Source organism: Pseudopodoces humilis, chromosome 1 (assembly GCF_049639895.1).
Source record: "Pseudopodoces humilis isolate 2021_Gansu_Grassland_sample_001 chromosome 1, ASM4963989v1, whole genome shotgun sequence".
NCBI classification, from domain to species: Eukaryota; Metazoa; Chordata; class Aves; order Passeriformes; family Paridae; genus Pseudopodoces; species Pseudopodoces humilis.
In genome coordinates, this window is record NC_142200.1 from 75,326,806 (window position 1) to 75,339,939 (window position 13,134).

Genomic DNA, 13,134 nt, shown 5'->3' on the forward strand with positions numbered 1-13,134 from the left:
ACCACGTGTGGGGTGGAACAGATTAACGCTCTTCTCAAATGACAGACAAAAGACACACGTTTGCAAAACTGTAACAATCCTTTGGATAAAAGTGGCCAGTAATTTTCCCTGATTTCTTCCTTTCAAGAAAAGCAACAAAAGGGTGAAAGTCCTTCCCACCTCTGTCATGTTCTCAGGCTTACCCCACCTATAACACTGAGCTTATTGACTGTACAAATCCCTGCCTTAATGCTGCTTACAGCTGCATGGTAATGCCTATCAGCACTGGCCTACAGCTGCTTCTCATGTGTCCTTAGGGACTCGCTGAAACCCAAGTAACTGAGTCCAAAGTAACGGTGGAAAAGTCTGTATTTCCATGTAGAGAATCCAAGTCCTTCTCTGCCACTCACTTTTAAAACAGAAGTATCAGGCATTATGGTAGACACTAGAACCATTATATTTAGAATAGCAGGCTCTAAGAAAAATGTGTGAAGCAGCAGATGCTCCAAAAACACTGACTTTCTGCCATATTTTTAATATTAGTTGGATGCAGAACAGCAGCTGGCAAGTCATTAATTTCTATCCCACTGCAATTAGAGAGCACATCAGTTAAAACCACCCAGGTAGGAGCTTATGCCCATTCCCATTGCCTTAACTCATTAGGCTGTGGTAACCTGATCATCTGCAACAGTCTGTTCACAATGCTGTTCTATTTCTCTCTCACCCTCTATCCACTTCAATATATTTTCCTAATAAAATCACATTAAATGAGGTAGGAGATAACATTAAGCATGCTATCTCCAGAGTTTCTGGGGCATGCGAAATTAATTAATATACTGTATGGCATGTGCAGTGTTACTGCTGCAATACCAATTTCATTTTGTTAAACACGCTTCCTGCGGTTACAGGCAGGAAGCTGACACCTGGCTTCAACAGCCCAGCTCTGGACTGGTGAAGAGCCAGCCTGGGCAGCCTCCAGCCCTGTAACACAGCCCCATGTACAGATGCCTCACCAGCAGTCAACCCTCTCATCGCCGACAGGAACCAGCTGTGGAGCTTACAGCAGGACTGGGGCTCTCTTCATCTCCACAGCACCCTAACCAGAGGCGGATGGATAAGGGGAGCAGCATCTTGCAAACCACCGAAAGGCAGCCCCATGTGCTCCTCCTGCAGCCTCATTCTCTAAGACAGGGCATTCACTAAGACAAAGGGACCATCAGTTTCCCCATACTTTCCTTTCCCCTCTGTCTCTTTTGCAGCGTTTGCAGCCCGCAGCATCTACCTGCCTCCCTCTTTTTCTCCTTAATTAACATGCAATTAAAGCTGTGTATCAGCTCTCCTTTCTCACTGTTACCCTGCTGTTACAGTCCCCATCATCCACCTGTTCACCTGCCTTCAGGCCCGGCACAAATTGCAGCTTTGAGCACTTGCTAAGGGAACTGCAGTGGTGTCCTTGAAATCATGACAATTGTATCAGGAGTAAGGGGAATATCCCTCCTCACTGTATCTCTAGTACCTTTTACAGAGTGGTGAATTTTCACTGTGTTTTATAACACCACCCCCCCACCCCCACCCTGTGCTGTGCAAGAGCACAGAAGATTTCATCTAGAAGAGAGATACCATTTCAACATGAGATCGTATCACAGGGCAATTACAGCATAGAGACAACAGCTTAATTTCCTAGGATCATCTCCTCTTGGATTCTTAAATAAGTAATAAGTAACAAGGAAGGCTCTGAAAACAAACTTCCTCTGTTTGATACATATTTTAGCACAAATTGCACATGGAAAAGATTTAAGAGACTTCTTTTTTTAATTACATGACTGCAGTACAAGTATGACCAATAAAAGAGGCTGCTACAGATCTTCCTCTTTCCCTTATTAAAGTCTGGCTGAAGTCTTTGGAAAAGAGTAACTTGAGGCATGCCATCACAACAGATGCCATGGCAAAGATGAAAATATAAAAATACCCATGAAACATGATACCATCTAACTTCATAAATAAATAATCACTCTATAGCTTCTGCAAGATTCACTACCTGACAGAACAATATCCCCACAATAAAGCACTGGCAAAACTGCATCACCACAATCTACACATTGTGACTTTTCTTGCTTCGGTGCTAAACAGTAAATATCAGAAGAAGTGACAGCAGTCTACTTCTGCATACACTCATTTAAAATGGGGCAGTCTTCCACATGATTAAGCACAGTTTTTTTTTAAAGTGACAGAAAGACTTCCAGAATATTAGTCATAACTGTGAATTTTAAAAGTTTATTAAATAAAGTGAGCTGGATTCATTGCCTTGTAATTCAATAAGCTATAATAGAAAAATGGGTGGTGTATTATAGCAATAAAAGAAACTCAGTGGACTGCAGAAACGATACTGATGAAAACAATTTCTAAATCACCTCATGGAGTAATGCTTAGGACATGTCACTGTTTAAAAAAATTCCTTCTCTCTTTTTCTTTCATCAAAAACGTGAAGAACCACAACCTCTACTGAAAAAGGTGCAGCTTTGTGGTTCCAGTCTTCTAGTGCTGTAAGTATGTACTACCTGCAAAGTCAGGACAAGTTAAAAGCATGCACAAACTGTCACCAATGGCACGTGACAGAACAAACTCAGGACTTCAAAATACAATTTCCTCATCCCAAGGCACAATCATGAAGAACGTATATTCTTCACAGACACAGTGTATCACATTTATCACCTACCAGATGTTACAGTCCAACGCAGGGGTAGCCACAACCAGTTTAGTCTGCACAGACTAAGGTGTTAGCTGGCACAAGCAAAACTTCTGTCTTTACCCAAGGTAGTTCAGCAAACTATCAATGGGCTGAAGCAGCACTGTTATTAAAAACTATTTGATTATTTTAAAAGTTCACATTAAAAGACAAATCTTCCAGAAGGCTTTGTAAATTGCCTCTGGGATACACAACTGCAGCAAGATCTGCTGCTGCAAGCATCATTTCCTACATCACTTTCAGGCTTATTACTTATCTCATCCAGTACCTATCACAAGGTCTTACTAGTAGCAGTATTTTATAAGCAGTAGATTCTAGACTCTACCCTGGCAGCTCTAAGAGCCACAAACTTAGGGATTTGGGGGAGGGGGATACATGTACTCCCATGAAGAATGCTCCCAATTTCACAGAATCACAGAATGGCATGGGTTGGAAGGAGAGCAAAGATCATGCAGTTCCAACACCTCTGTCATGGGCAGGGACACCTTCCACTAGAACAGATTTCTCAATGCCCCATCCAATGTGGCCTTTAACACTTCCAGAGATGGGGCATCCACAGCTTCTCCAGGCAGACACTTCTAGTGTCCCCACCCTCATAACAACAACAAATTTCTTCCTAATATCTAACATAAACATACCCTCCTTCAGTGTGAAGCCATTCCCCCTTGTCCTGTCAGTACGTGCCCCTGTAAAAAGTCCCTTTCAATCTTTCTTGTAGGCTCCTCCACTTGCCCTTCCTTGGGGATGCTGAGCAACCACACAACATAACCCCTTTCCTGCAGGGCAGACCTTCTGGTTTGGAAATTGCAAGCATCTTTGCAGCAGGTTAAACCAGTGCAAAAGTACACAAAAAATGCAGGACTGCTCAGTGGATGTGTGTTTTCTCCTGAACACAACTTCTTCACCAGCCGTCATCATATGGCAAATTAAATGGGTTAGCAATCAAAAGCAGGATCTCTAAATACTATATTATGCCAACATCACAAAGCAGGTGAAATTTCAGAAAAGGTATTTTCACACAAGAATTACACTTCCACTTTTCTCGTAAGACAGTTACCTAAATTTTTGTTTTGTTCTTTGTAGTTTCTAATCTTATTCTGGAAGTCAATAATTACTTATTTTAATGAAAGCATTCCAAAGAAATTATGAATAGGATAAATACTGCCAGAGCACTACCAAGCAGACAGGAGAGTTCTGAACATTTCCAGTTGAAATAGTTTGAGAGTTTTTTCAGAGATATACCCTGAGAACTTGCATTAGAAGTGACTCCTTAAATCCATGGCAATGAACAGGGCAGTTTACCATTCCCTGTTATATGACTGACTCAACGCTCCAGACAGAACCACACACAAACTCCTGAACTACTTTGGTACAGACTAATCCAGCAACAACTTGTTATCAGATCACTGCTGATGTCTTTATTTAAACCAAAGAATAAATGAAGGTTGGGTTACTCAGCCTGAATCCCAGTGCAGCACTTTGATTACTGTATTAGAAGTCGGGTTCCTTTTGCACTTTCAAACTTTTACTGGAATTTTACATTGTTAATTCACCTCCTAAAACAATTTCACTCACAAGCCACAGACACTCCTGCTCGCCCTTTCAGCAAAAAAAAAAACAAGATTGTTTGCTGATCCTCTACAAGGACTTTAAAAATTAGAAGTTCCAATCCTATCTTCTCAGCTAGACGTTGAGTAAGGCTAGACAAAATGAAAGATGTACAGCTCACAAAGACTGCTGATACCCACAGAAATACTCTAGCAAAACTATATTTAGTCAGAGTAGTCCTGTCCATCATGAGACCGTTTGATTTTTTTTAATAAAGACACAATCAATTTATTATAGTTTGATGCCAAAAAAATCTAAATGACATACAAGATTTTATTGATCCAAATACACTTTAGTGTATTTTACACTTAGAATTACAAGGAAAAAGTTTGCAGCGTATGAACAAAATACAGTTTGAAATGTCTTACTTTCCCATGTAGAAAAGGCTTTCAGACTAAAAGAAAAAAAAGTGGAGTAAGGAATTTCCCCCTCAATTATTTTTTCAGATTCTCTATGATGAAAAAGCAATGAAAAAGAAAACTGTCCTAACAGAAGACCATTATAAAACATGGGCTATACAACAAACATACTGAATACACCAGAGCCACCCTGCTTTTCATCTTTTGCCCTTCACAGATGCTTTTTAGAATTTTGGGGTATATCTTTTCAGGTTTGTTCCATATCCAGCAACCATGCACCTTCTGCTTCTTCCCTTTTATGTCAAAACTGCTCCAGAATAACTTTTCTGTTTCTGAGGATCCTTGATGATATCTGTGTTCTACCCAAGTTTGTTTTTCCCATGTAAGGTCATTAAATTTATTCTGCACTGTTTCTCTCATGACCTTTCACCCTCTACACCAAGATGTCCCTCTGTACTTCACATCTGACACATCCCACATCTGTACTTCTAGCATCTGAGACATCCCAGTCTTCCTGCTTTCATAAATAAATAAATAAAAAGGAAGCAGGGAAGGACACACACTTCTTTTAGGCTTTCCATATCTCATGCTGCAGGGAAAGTGTGAAAGAGAAGGCAAAAGCAGACTGGAGGGGTCTGCTGAAGCACATTATGCACTACTCTGGAACTAAATCTTTGATCAGCAATCTCAACAGAAACCAAAACTGCTTGCGCTATAAAAACAGGCATGAGAAGACTGCATTACTCTATCTCTTTCTATCATTGTGTTTCTTTACTACCACCAAAAATCAAAATATTCTTCACAGTTTGGAACTAGAGATGCTGGAATAGATCAAATACAGATGTTAAGATGTTTTGTTACAGATATGTACATTGAGAAAAAGGACTTTGTCCAACTCTCTTAAGAGCACTTTCAAGACTCTGTTTTAGAACATGAAAAATCTATGATATTACAGAAAGAACAGCACGTTTACTGATGCCTCAAAAAATATGTTTCTGAATAATTTTTGAACAACTCCTGACTTTCCTGGAGTCTCTTAAGGAACTGATTCTGTGTCTGAAAAGTAAATTTATTTTTTTTTTTTTAAATGGGATATTGGTATCAACCTGCCAATTTTTTCCACAAGTATTACTTTTTGGGCTTACCCTTAATATACAGGAAACTTCAAATTAAACTGCAGTACAACTGGCTCACCACAAAGCTACTTCTATGTTACTTTTATAAAAGGCATGGGAAAAGATTTTTATCACCATACAACCTCTGCATCTCACCTTTAAATCATCACAGCTACAAGAATATTACCAAATAACAAACCCAGTGCTTTCACAGAACATGCAGTGGCAGGCAACTTTTAAAAGACCACAAAATAGCCATCAAACTTCATTATGTTTTCAACACCAGATTTTAAGGTGTCAGGATGAAAAATCTGGGAACAGAAGAGTTTGCTTCATACTGCAGATATGGCCCTTGTGGTTCAGAGCTCTCTCAGGTGAAAGGATTGATGGTAATCAGGGCTGAGTTTATTCTGTGGCAAAGACACCCAAACATCTACCACATACACATCAGCAGAAAAAAGAGAAAGATGGCTGGGACACATTTTGGTGTGCTTTTTAGGGGAGGCAGAAGAAGGGGTGAAGGTATGCCATAAAGAAGATGTAATTAACGCCCTCATTCATGGCAGGACCTCGATTTATCCTCACTGTGGTAAGTATACCCTGTTTTTAGCTAGTCCCATGCTAATTTCAGTGGGACAGAATCCAGTTGTCTCATATCTGAAGCAAAGCTTCTTTCTTAAAAACCATAATTAAAGTGAAGTATTAAACTACAATTTTAATTTTTTTTAAAACTACATGGTTTAGATGTTCTTAACCAATCAAACCATTTCTAAGATGGAAATGCCATACTCTATAATCATCTTTATATGCTCGGGCTCCTGCAGTCCCCACCACAGTGACTCATGGTGAACTTCGAATTCACATCAGCTTTGCTTTTCTCTGTATCTGTGTTCCTAGTCAATGAACTCAACATTATGACCCCTAAAATGTCCTCTTCTCTTCTTAAGGTCAGTTGTAGGACTGATTGCAAAATGAGCTGTTTATAAATACACAGGCCACACTACAAATAAAAAGAGTTAGCACCCATAGGAGAGGACCTTTAGAAGGGAACCAGAACATGACATGGAATGTCACTAGAAAGATCAGCTACCTATAGCCAAGATGCACCTTCTACATGTTCTCCTTGTCGCTGTTTTTGGAAAGTGTCTTCTCACATGGCTCAACAGCACTCTCCAACCATGTCCTTCAGTCCATGATGGAAACTGCAGCAGCCTCTCCTACCAACCACTTCTCTGATGGCCTTTTCTCCTTCTGTGCTGAGCACAGATTGGATCCAAGGCATAACAGACCAAGGCCTTTTCAAAGCCAGGCTTTATGCTTGATTCCACCAGAACAGTTCCCATGAAGATTTTGGAATAGTTTTGGATTATTATAAAATGCAATTTCAGATGATCACAGGCAACCGTTGGGCAACAGGACACCCTCTTAGAAGATTGGATTGACCCTTCAATCCAGCTAATGTGACTTAAGCTTCCCTTGGTGCAACAGTATTAAGCAACGTCCTGTTCCCAAGCCCCTCCAAGGGCAAAGGCTGTGCTCTCTCCACCTAAAAAGTTGCACTTTGTAACCCAGCTACCTTAACTTCTACACTGAAAAATCTTTCCGCTCCCTACACCTTCAATCTCGCACATTCATTGTGCCTCTGTCCTAGGACAGTTAAATTTAACTGTCTAGGTCTGTTTCTTAAGGGTTAAAAACTGGGTTTTGGTTACCTTAGTTGCCAATGTAAACATCCAAAACTGCCTGGAGGCAGACACCTGTCTGCTTCTCTGAAGGCTCAGAGATGGTGAAGACCTCTTCACCTGGTTAAAAGATATACTCAATGCTTAATCTCATCTTCTTTTTCTCTTAATTTTCTCCTACTGGACAGATTATTCCATTACTCAAGGAAACACTACAAGTATTATCCTCAATCCACACAAAACCCAATCCAGTTAGGAAGTATGAAACCAATATAAAGGAAGGTTGATAAAAGAACACTGTTACAGCCAAAGGTAAAAACCCCAACAGCAGATAATAACACAGATATCAGATAGATATTTTTCCTTCTTTAAGATATTCACAGGTTTCTGGCAGGTTTTCTCCTATATAAAAAGCACCGACTCTCCCTGTTTTTACTGTTCTTTTTTGCTGACTAATACAATGCAATCTCTGCCATGCAGCAGTCCTATCTACTGGGTCAGAATAATGGTCTTTTGTACAGTTTTCATATAAACAATTACTGAAGAATTTCTCTTTTCACCATTGCCAAGCAGATAGAGACAGTGACCTCCTGAACACAAACACGATTGATCAGAACAAGACATTGATTTTTGTTATTTTCATGGGCTGCAATACATGTGAAGTTAAGTTTGCACACGAGACTGTAGCAATCTGTGTGCACAATTTTAACCAGGCGAGCTCCAGTTCAAATCAAAAAAGGCCCCACAAAAAGCAGAGAACCCATGGCTTATCACTCCATTTCAAATGGCCTGTGGCCACACACTAGTTCTTCCTCCTGCTTTGTTATTGCACAATGCTCAAATGAGTCTTTCAAAACTGTCTGAAGGTCTAATTTACCCTCCAGCAAGGAAAAGAAAAAAATGGTCTTCTTCCTCCCTATACATTCATATTGGAGAGATAAAGGGGCTTTTCAGAGAAAATAGAGACAAAGAAAACCAAAATGCTGGTAAAATGATGAACCAAAGAGCAATGTCTCTAGAACATTGGTGAAATATTTTTATATAAAGCTTTGTAGATCTGTTTAATTCTGCCTGTAAGAATATCCAGATTCCCATAATTTCTGTAGCTCTTTAGTATTTGAAGGTATCTTCTATAGAAAGAGCTTTTTTAGAAGGAAAGCAGGAAGAGCAGGAATTACTCTTTAACAGAGGAAGAAAAGAGAAAGCATAGCTGAAATCTAACTCTATGCCAGATAGTTAGCTGGATGGCACCGAACTGCTGCCAAATAGCCGTCAGTCGAGAAATCAGGGCTGAGATGGCAAATGGAATTAACTGTCAAAAATCTGCTAAATGGAACTTTTGGATTCCATCTGCTTTTAAAAGGAGACACTGACAAACACCAAAGGGAAAAAAACTGAAACTGCTTGTGAGAAAGGGACCACTTCTCTTCAAATAAAAATAACAGCCTGGCTATGAATCAATAATCCATTTACACAGATAAACAATAGCTATAAAAGTAAGTTAATTCACTCCCAACTTAAATGGGTTGTTTGCAGCCTTTCTAGTATCAAACTGCTGGAATATGTGTATAAGAGAGTTGGACAGTGCAGCACAAACAGTAATTTCTGTGCAGCTCACTTTACAGTAAAAGCCTAACTCATGTAAAGAAAACATGCTGTGACAGGTAAGCACCCTAAGTTGTGGAACCCAAATTCCTGTCTTCCTTTCATTGACTTTGCTGGACTGGGAACAACAGACCTTACAGAAAGGAGCCAAAGCTTACCTCCAAGAGAGGCAACAGCATGTGCAGAAGCATTCACCAAAATTTTGCAAAAGTTCTGACTAAACAGCAGTAAGCTGCTGTTGGCATTTGTGCAAATGGCAGATAATTTTTTCTTTTGATTCTGCATGTTGGTCTGCTTTCTGTTCTTGGCTCATAGAGTTAGCAGTGACATGCAATAAAGGTATGGAGAAAACAACATGAATATTAGCCTTCAAATCTGGGAAGACATTAGCAACATATACCATCACCAATGACAAAATCTGCATCTCATGACAGATTTCTACTTTGCAGTTTCCTATATGAAATTGCCAAATATATCAAATTATAGCGCAGAAGTTTAGAAGTTATCAAATATAGCTTAGAGCTTTTGTATTACAAATAGAAAACTCATGTAAGTCAACAGACAGAAATTGACCTCGTTGCCAGTCCATCTATTATTTATTCCCCAATCAACCAACTAACCATCTGAGAAAAAAAATACTGCTACAGAGCAGAATAGAAAGAGCAAGCTTTCATGTTTTAATGAACCATTGACCTCTTCACCCTCTGCATCTCACTAAAGCAGCCCACTGATGCTAGCAGGTAAGCTCCTTCTCACTGCAGTGTTTACACCCAGCAGGTTACCAGCAACACCTAATGTGCTGCAAACCATAATATAAATTTATGTGTTGGCATAGACACTGTGCACATGTAGCCACTGCACACACCACAAAGTGTTTGTGTAGCTGTGGCATACATGGCAGTGTACTCAGCGACACACACTTTTCATTTCTTTTAATGGTATCACATTGATCACACCACCTCAGGCTGAAACACTTCCTGAGATCTGAAAATGTGCACCTTTAAAATCCCCAGTATTTTCAGTTGAGCACTTTGGAGGACAAAGTTTAGACAAGTACTCTTTATTGTTGTTGTTATTATAACTACTAGCTGTTCCACAAGTCATGCAGAATGGAGAAAGTCAAAAGCAAGGTCGGTTAACCAACTGATGGCATTTGTTTACTTCTCATATCATTACAGATATGTTTCTCCATTAACACATACCAAAAAAAAACTCCAACAAATAAAAAATAATGATAATTTGCCTGTGGTAGACAATTGTTGATCTATATAACTGACCAGCCTCTAGAAATAACAATTGCCAGTAATAAATTTCACTAGATTTCCAATTAAAAGCCTGCTGTGTTTTTATAGATCTTTGTCTGCTGCTCTCTAGTAACAGATGTGAAGTGGAAGCTGTAATTAATGCTTGGAGACAGGAACTCACTTTGAACCGCATTTTGAAAACATTATCTGATGTGTGCAAGCATAACATTCTAATTATGGAGGTAAGCAGCTATGTATAGACATTTGTCATGCATTCTTATGGAAAGAGCTGGTGGCAAGAATTTTCCCCATCTTCTCAGTAGCACAGGAAGGCATGAAAAACACTGTGATTCATCAGCACACTTCTAAGATTTCTTTACTGTAAAAGCAGAGCAACTAAATAAACAGCAGGTTCCTCAGTGACCACAGAGCAGATCCTGCAAATTGGTTACCTGGGACTGCTCTACAGCACTGGATGCCTCCGGAGAGGAACTGTGCAACCACAGCTGGATTGCAGACGACACCAGGATAAATGTAGTTCTAGGGGCTAGTGATACTGTTCTAGGGACATGTACTATATTTATATATACATTTTATGGTACTAATTAATGACACAGTTTCTGTGTACCATTGTCTGGGTTTTTTTAAGTCTGTGGCCCACATTTATAACAAGGCACACAACAGGCCAATGACCAAGGCTGTTGAGCTGTCCAGGATGTTGCAGGGGTCCATGATAAACATTCTTTTTAGGTTCATTTTCTCCATGGAGTATGTCCAACTTTTTCCATTTAAGAAACCAGTCATGAGGCTTTGTCTTTATTAGTAAACACTTTAAGACTATGGTTTAGTGGTATTTATGATGGTATTCAAAGGCTGGCCTTGAAGACATTGGAGGTCCCTTCTAACCTCAGTGATTCTATGATTCTATTAGCTTCTACTGATCTTCCTTTGTTCTTTTGCCTTCACCTACAACTTGTGTCTGTGTTAGAGGACATCTGAGCAGGAGTGCTATCAAAGTGCATGAATTATGTCTGTCTTTATTATGACTTTAGTATGCCCTACTATTTTCTCACTGTTGCATGCAGCAATATCCATTTCCTGCTGACCATCATAAAACAGTACAGAGCAACTGCACTGATCCAAAAGGAGTTTTACTGTACTTGGAAAAAAACACAAATATGCAAAAATCCCGAAAAACAAGTCACAGAGAGCAACTGACCTAGATACTAAAGTGTCTGTGTCTGCAAACCAAATTTGAAAAAAGCCCTGTGGTGATTATTGATTAATACTGCACAAACATCAACTAGTTGCCTCTGGGAGCCCTGATGACTTCGAGGGAGATAAATTATCTAATTACTGCAAGCTTAACAAACCACAAGTGAACATGCTGCTTAAGTAAATAAACACTAATAGATATAAAAATCAATGCATAAATAACTGAAAATACCTTTTAAGAATGGACAGAACTGAGCACTCTGTACAATGAAGTGGATAGGAGCTCTGCAACAACCTTGTCAATGAAGACACAACTTTTCTAAAAAAAAAAAAATTTCTATTTTTTTAGTTTTCTTCTTTTTTAATTTTCTAAACTAAAAAAGTTTAACACCTTTTTAAAAAATCAGATAAATGTTGCTTTTTCATCCAAGTTATTCTATGTTTGTTGCTTCAGCTGAAGAGAGAAGGAAAGCTAGCCATGAAAACTGAGCTCCTAATTACCATCATCCTCCCTCTGATGTGGATGTGGCTGGTACAGCACTACATGTCGACGTGGCTGGTACAGAACTTTTCATACATATGCACACAAACATAACAGATGGTTATAATTATATGGCGGGCGAGCTGCAGTCCTAATTTGAGAGTGAGTAAAAATAGGTTGTGTTGTCCCTCACCCTTCCTGGCCACCACACCCAACTGTTGGACAGCCTGGAGGTCACTCTCCCCACCACTGGGGGAGGGTGACCGAGGGACCGCCACACTGCAGCCCAAGCAGAATGCTGCTCAGGGCATGGTGCACATCCTTCACCTGAACAAGACAGGCACACGCCAAATCATCACCACTTCAAAAAGGAATGTGCCAACCCAGCATTTCTTAATTTAATTCAAAAGGAAAAAGCTAATCAAAAGTGTTTTGAAACTTGCTTATTTCTCGGACTCATGCAAATGAGGGTGGATATGACACTGAAAGCCTCTGCACTGACCTGCAAAATATATACTGCAGTTATTTCAAACCTGCCTCTCACCTCAGGAAAAGCTGTTCTCTCATCCTCTGCTCTACTCTTCCAAAATTTGCTCACCTGCATCAATAACCAACCACTGGCAGAGATAAGACAACTGCAACTCATCCCAGAGCCAGCCCAAACACCATAATTTGTGCAACTCGTAGCATAATCCATGCCATGGAGTTTATGGCATTCTCTCCAAGGCTGAGCCAGTCTGCCCCGTAGCGTGTACTTAACTGAAAGTAAACCAGAATCAGTAGCTTGGGAACAACTTGCCTTTGAATGTCCACAAGAGTGGCTACCATGGCACTTTTGGCCTCTCCACTCCATATGCCCTGTGACGGCCTCGCTTCAGAGGTGACCAAATCCCTCAAGTGCCTTCATAAAAGGCTCTGTTTTCAAACGTGGGTACCTTCCATTTTTAGTACTAGTGTTTATTTTTTCATATTTTGCCACATACCAGTCTAGGATGCAAGCTAATCTAAGTATTCACAGATGAGCATTAAACCTTGTATGCTGATGTCCACAACTGGATCACCTATTGTTGTTCCCACTAGGAATAAAATGGGATATGAAG

At 39.8% G+C, this 13,134-nt stretch overlaps 1 protein-coding gene across 1 annotated transcript in view; it reads right to left on the reverse strand.

The window, feature by feature from the left end:
- LOC148185127 (unconventional myosin-X-like) overlaps nucleotides 1-13,134 on the reverse strand; it is a 94,282-nt gene that overhangs the window by 9,031 nt on the left and 72,117 nt on the right. The gene's annotated exons all lie outside the window — the stretch shown is intronic.